This window comes from Helianthus annuus, chromosome 4, assembly GCF_002127325.2.
Source record: "Helianthus annuus cultivar XRQ/B chromosome 4, HanXRQr2.0-SUNRISE, whole genome shotgun sequence".
Classification (NCBI taxonomy): domain Eukaryota; kingdom Viridiplantae; phylum Streptophyta; class Magnoliopsida; order Asterales; family Asteraceae; genus Helianthus; species Helianthus annuus.
The window spans coordinates 124,758,164-124,764,854 of record NC_035436.2 but is presented as its reverse complement, the minus strand read 5'-3'; the positions used below and the strand labels follow the sequence as shown (position 1 = coordinate 124,764,854).

General features: G+C 35.9%; 1 long non-coding RNA gene across 9 annotated transcripts; it reads left to right on the top strand.

Annotated features, from left to right (window-relative positions):
* The first annotated feature begins 589 nt into the window (after window positions 1-589).
* Window positions 590-4,683, top strand: LOC110897791. 9 transcript variants are annotated; one of them, XR_004891616.1, is made up of 12 exons: window positions 606-839; window positions 925-951; window positions 1,016-1,163; window positions 1,269-1,377; window positions 1,466-1,541; window positions 1,722-2,040; window positions 2,154-2,287; window positions 2,379-2,500; window positions 3,080-3,400; window positions 3,529-3,628; window positions 3,812-4,232; window positions 4,315-4,683. It is a non-coding gene; the product is annotated as an uncharacterized LOC110897791 (long non-coding RNA). The 9 variants fall into 9 exon arrangements; XR_004891615.1 differs by having other exon boundaries at window positions 2,154-2,500; window positions 3,812-4,053; window positions 4,115-4,232; XR_002568947.2 differs by having other exon boundaries at window positions 610-839; window positions 2,154-2,500; window positions 3,812-4,053; window positions 4,154-4,232.
* The last annotated feature ends 2,008 nt before the right edge of the window (window positions 4,684-6,691 follow it).

The window sequence follows — 6,691 nt, the reverse complement described above, 5'->3', positions numbered from 1 at the left end:
TCATTTTCATGAGGTTGAATAACACAAAGTAAATCAAGCTGAACACTAACCCGTTGCAAACCCGAACTATAATCTTGAATCGCGGCTTTGAAGATTGAACCTATCCTTTTCCCCCTTCTTGATCGTCCCTTCTGTTTTGTCCTTATGATTTTGTTTCTTTTTCGTAACAGTGGGTATATCTTCAAAAGAAAAATAATAGCTGCCTTCTTGTTCCGCCATAGCCTCCTTTTCGAATTTAATATCTGTTCCTTTTTTCTTGTGTCCCCCAACAACAATAATAATAACAAATTGGCCGCCTTCTTCTTTTATAATCGGTCCCCTTCTCCACAATATAATAATATATATTACCATATATTTTTAATATTCTATCTCTTCTTTTTTTATGTGTATATATGCAGCTGCTTTTTATTATTGGAATCTAATTCCACTTTTCACCAATAGAATGGGCTTCATATATGGCAGCGTGTATATATATATATATATATATATCTATATTACTTTAATAAGCATATAGGAAGGGCAAGAATGGTCATTTGCCATTGTACAACCATTTAAAGCCCATTGTACAAGCATTTAAGCATGGATGTGTTGAAAATTACTTCAACACACTGTGAACCTGCATGGATCCTAACCGGATCTCTTTGACCCGTTTTACCTCTTATGGATCCAATATAATGTTTCTATCACTCGCTTTCTAAACCCTAATTCATTTCATCCAGCCGCTACCCCTTCTTTCTCTCTCTGGTGATTTTCAATTTAGGGTTTCTTGCCTCCTGTGGTATGAGCCAGATCTTATCGGATCCAACAATGGTGGTCAAGGCAAGTTCCAACAATCCGAGGTAAGCCCGACAACCTCCTTTGATTTGTTTAGGTCATGCCCTTTAGTTTTTGAATCTGATGTTTGAATCTGCTTTAAACTTGCAGATCTAGGGTTTTAATTTCATGTCTGAGGTAAACTCTACTTTGAATCACAGATCTAGGGTTTTATATCTCATGTCTAAGGGTTATTTGACAGATTTCATGATTCCACTTGGCTGAGGTATCTTCTCTGGCGGCGGCAGTGACAAGGGTGTACGGGAGTTGCGTGTTTGGAGACTCGATGAAAATGGGTGGCACCGGCATCAACAGCAGGCGGCGGCTAGGGTTCTGACCACGACCACCTGGTAAGTTCAGTTCATCCATCCAAAAATCTTTACCGATGAAAACGGATTGTCAAAAATAATTAGCTTTTATAATTTTGTTTGCATATTAAACATGTGTTTGTGCAGATTATCTACTAACAAATATTGGGAATGTTCCTTTTATTCAAGTTTTGGAGCTCATTTTACATTTGGGTACCGGTCTCGAAGATTATTCCAAGATTTTGTTACGGATCTGGTATGTTTGTATCTGATTTACATGCTTATGTTACTGATTATGTTTGTTACAGATCTGGTATATTTGTAGCTAATTATGTTTGTTACAGATCTGGTATGTTTGTGCATCATTCATTGACCCATTGTTTGTTGGCCCAGTTTCCGCTGATACCAAAGCTGGTGATGGTAGGTGTTCGTGTAAACTCAATTTGACTAATTTTTTGGTCTAGAACTGCTCAATCACACTCTACTTTGATTAAACAATGATTTTTTTTTATAATTTGGATAATTATAAATTTAATTGTTCATTATATAATATATTGTTTTTTGTTTGTTATTTGAGTCGGATTTGTGTAATGCTTCCAGATATGTGTTGGGTTGAGCGACAGACATGGAGGACGTAAAAAAGCTAGAAAATTTCTTGGGGTGGGTAAAACCCTAACAACGTCGACGAAGCTGAACAGAAAACCCTAATAAGGTTTTGACTTTAGTGAAAAAGGTATAATATAATTCTACAGAGGCGATGTTAGTAGTGTTTTGGAGTTGTGGTTTCTAAGAAAGAGAATAGAAAGGTGAGAGGGCGATCAATAGACATATTTGGTTTCAGATAGACCAGTAGAGCAGAGCATTCGATAAATGGTATAGTTGGGTGAATGGATTTAGGGGAGTGGGCCCTCAACTGCAGGTATAGTAGTATAGTTACAATTTCCATATAAATTAATATTTGATAGTTTAATTGTTACACAAAAACATATCTAATTATTAAAACTTCTAAATCTGGGTTGTATCATATTGCAGGGTGGAAGTGTCCATACATAAGGGTATCGTAATCTCGAAACAAATGTTGGTTATGTAAGGTTAACTAAATTATACAGCAGGAATTACAAGAATGCTAAACGGGCAGCGGTGCTGGGTCGATTAAGGCACACGTTGTATGTTCTGGTGACCCTTGATACATACATCCGGTTGTAGGTCAAGTTATGGATAAATATATGATTGATAGTGATGTTTCTGGAGAAATAGGCGTTTTTGGGCGAAGGGTGTGATCAGCAAGTTCAAAGTAACTATGGTGATGGTTTCTGGTGATCAGCCAACATCTCGGTCAAAATAGATTAAACTCGGGTCAACAAACGGTCATCGGAAAGGTATAAACGTACACTCAAGCTGTTTAGATAATTGAGTATAATTATCATCAACTTGTTATTGTTTGATGTTACTTATTCGGTGAAATAACTAATGTTATTATTAATTAGGATTATTAGTTATATTAATGACATCGTTTACATTTAATAGAAAAGAAAAACATGTTTTTATACGATATCAAATAAAGGTGTAAAAAAACCGGTTTCAACCCGGACCAAACCGGCGGTTTGTAGACTAGTTTGTATTCTTGATCTTTGTACCTTTGAAACCCATAAAATAAAACGGTTTTTTTGCCCTAAACCGGTTAGTACCAGTTTGGTTCCCATCGGTTAAAAAAAACGAACCGGTTTTCTAAAACTGTTAAAAAAACGGTTCAGTTAAAAACAGGACCGGAAAACCGATTTGTACACCTATATTTTCATTTATTTTCCACAAATTCAATCGTTTGATTTTGGTTACAAACCGAACCAAAAAAGGATTGGGTGGTCGGTTTGGTTTGAAACAGAACAAAGAACGCGTTAATTTACTTTTACATTTTTATTTGTCGTACATCAGCACTGATTTTGTTAATTTTCGTTTAGATTTCACTTATACGCGGACGACATGACTCGCCAAGTGGAAGCGCATAACTACTGCGGCCATCTGAACAAAGACATGCGGCAATCTCTGATCTACGACCGGCCCGATGCCGATGCGCGGTTGATCAGGCTGGAACTCTTCCGGACACCGAAAAACCGATGTGGCATAGCCATGAGTACGAGGTGAAGAGCGGCGTGCTCTTCCTTCCCGGTGTTCCCGGTCCGGTTGAACGAAAAGATCTCGAGAAAGTGGCAAAACACGGGAAGACCATACACTTTTGGCAGGTGGATAGAGATGATGAACTGTCGCTCGGGTTACCGCAGGTGACGATGGCGCTAACGCGAGACGGCAACTCTACGCGACGCGCTTTTGACAACATAGTTTTGTTTATTACGTCAAACTTAAAGTGGTGGAACACTTGAATAATCTTTTTTATATAATTTGTGTGCAGTAGGCTACCATATGCCTAAAGGGAGAAACAGTCTTTGTTAATAAAGGGAGTTGGTGAACTTTTCAAAATTCAGTTCAAGTTTTTCACTGGCACAAGGAAGGTTGGTCATGTTTCTAATTTATTTTTCCTTTTCCTTTTGTTTTGTAATTGTTATTACTTGTTAAACTAAAAATTGTGACTCACATGTTACAGTTTGAATTGAACATAGGTAAAGAGGATCATTTTAGTGATAGGCCATAAATCACCAACTCATTGCATAAACTCTTCTTTTATGTGTCATAAGGGATTGTTGCTGTGTCATTGGGTGCTGATTCAAATGACCACCTTTGTACACCGGTGGATGATATGGTTGTTGGTGGCAAATCCGTAAATAACGAGGCGCTAGGAACAAAGATTGATGCACAAACTTGCAACCCAACACCATTGCTCACACCATTCACGTCTACTGTCGATCGAGCTCTGTTTTTGTCGATTTGGTGATTTGGGCCCTATATGAAATCCTAACAAAATGCATGGCAGCCAAAGGTAATAATAAGATCACTATTGGTTTAGTATTTTTCATCTTGCTTTTATTTTGTTTTCTTAGGCCGTTTTTACGTTATCAACACTTGGTATTGCGCTGTAGCGATCGACGTTAAATTTGGTCCCTATTTGTTGCGTACATTGTTAGGAATGATACCCGAGATTTTCGTCGCAATATACATGTAAGCTTCACGCCCGTTAGCAATTTCTTATTTATAAATTTTTGTTGTGGTTATTGATTTTGAATTTGGTTATAAATCATAGGGGTATAATGATCCGAACATTGGCAGATGCCTAAAACGATCATCAGTCACTTTCGGCACCACAGATTATCTGTACGGTTTTCGGGTTTCTTTTGACCATTGCGACCACCGTGGTGGTCACCGTTTATTGCAAAAGGCGGTTGAGTGAGTTGCAGAAAGATGATGAACAGCTACTGCTGCCAAAAGATTTTGAAGAAACTATGTGGAGGAACTATCAAAACAAAGAATGTTTTTCATTGATTTTTAGTACATAAATGAAAGAAAGATTTGACCGCATCTTTGTTTTGCTTGTTTTATTCCGCTTATACCCTCAATAAGTTGTATATAACCGACATACGTACTCTATAAACGATCCTTCCTTTCGGTTTCATTTTGCTGATTTTGATGTGTTTGTGAACCGAAAGACTATGTTTTGGAGTCGTGGAAACGACTGAAAAACGATGAAGTTACATGTTTTTAGTCTTTGACACAAATGGGAACTTGATTTTTTTCCCTTGTGATCATGAGAAACTGTTACCGGAAAACTTAGGTAAAACACAACTTGTTTTAGACAGAAATGAGGAAGTGGAACTTACATTTTCGTGGGTATTTTAGTCATCTGTATGTAGAGATTGAACTGAAGATATCAAAACATCGGCATGGTATAGTAACATCTGCTCTTTTTTTTTGTATTATTATTAGATATTTGTATTTATTATTCACAAGACAAAACGATCAATTTGTTTGTGTTTCGACTGAATGTTTTGGAAGTGGACTCTAACAGGCCCGCATAGAGACATATGATTATTCAGATGACATATGGGAGGGAATTTAGTAAATTTTTTTAAAGTTTATTAGTGGTTAGTAAGTAAGCTTATGATATATTGCTAGATGATTATTTAAGTATATTAGTAAACTAATTATTAATTATTTGATATAGATTTTCAAAGATAGGTAATTAATAATATATAAAAAATCTATATTGGGTTTTTCCTAAATTTATTGGGTTTCCTTCTAAATTTGTGCCGGTTATTAAACGTGGCACTCGAACACAAATTGTGGACTCTCCTACGAATGTCACCTCTTTGGTCTTTGACTAAGAAGACGCGGTTGACCATAAATATGAGAGCGCTCAAAGATCCATGGTTTTCTTAATTTCTTTTAAGAGTTGGTGATGGAACTAAAGAACCAATCGAAGGTAACTATATACAGTAGAGGAGAAGATACAAGAAATTCATGAGCGAATGGATGTATTGGTAAAATAGACAAGAGACTCCCCGTATTTTGTTTTTGGTGTTTTGTCCAGCTACTTGCTTGTTTTTGTACTCTCCGTGTTTTTAATTATATCTACTTCCGTGTTTTCTACTCTTCTTGTAGATAGATCACGCCAAAACTACAACTAAAAAAATTAACAAAAGTATATCACCAAGGAATCGATAAACTAACAGAAAAATCAGTGCCAACATATCAGAAATAAGAAAACAAACTTAAGTACTATAAAATATATCACGAGACGACTGATAAACTAACGGTAAACGAGTATCCTATTGTAAATCGCCACCCCCGCCGCATCGCGCGGGTAAACGACTAGTATATATATATATATATATATATATATATATATATATATATATATATATATGTATATATATATATATGTATATGTACATAGGGTAGGGATATGGTAAAAAGTGTTTAAAATGTGAGAAGGGTAAGAAGTGTTTTAAACCATTGGATATTTGATCTAATGGTTGAGATCAATAGGGTATAAAAATGTAAATTGTGTTTTAATTAGAGGAACCTTATGTAAAATTGAAGGGCAATAGTGTCTTTTCTAATGTTTCAAATATGGTAACCGTATCCTACACAACCAAAAACACCTACATTCACTCATTTTTCCTTAAAAATCGGAATCAATGACCAAGATCTAAATCGGAAGCCTTTTTGTTTTATATAAGATTCAATGCGTGGTGTTTTACGTTTAGAAGAACTGTAATCAGATTCATGGCGTGGTGTTTTAAACATCTGGATAAATTAACTATGATTCAAGTCATGGTATTTTATCTTGAATCCAGAAAACATTGTATTGTGATTACATCCATGGTGTTTTAACATCTGGACAATCAATACAAAACATTCCAAGATTTTAAAACACCATGACTATTATTCAAGTCATGGTGTTTTATCTGGAGGCCTTGTTCATGGCGTGGTGTTTTAAACATCTGGAGACATTGACTATGATTCAAGTCATGGTGTTTTATCTGGAATCCAAAAAACATTGTATTGTGATTACATCCATGGTGTTTTAACATCTGGACAATCATAGTCATGGTGTTTTATCTAGAGACATTGTTCATGGCATGGTGTTTTAAACATCTGGAGACACTGTTCATGGCGTG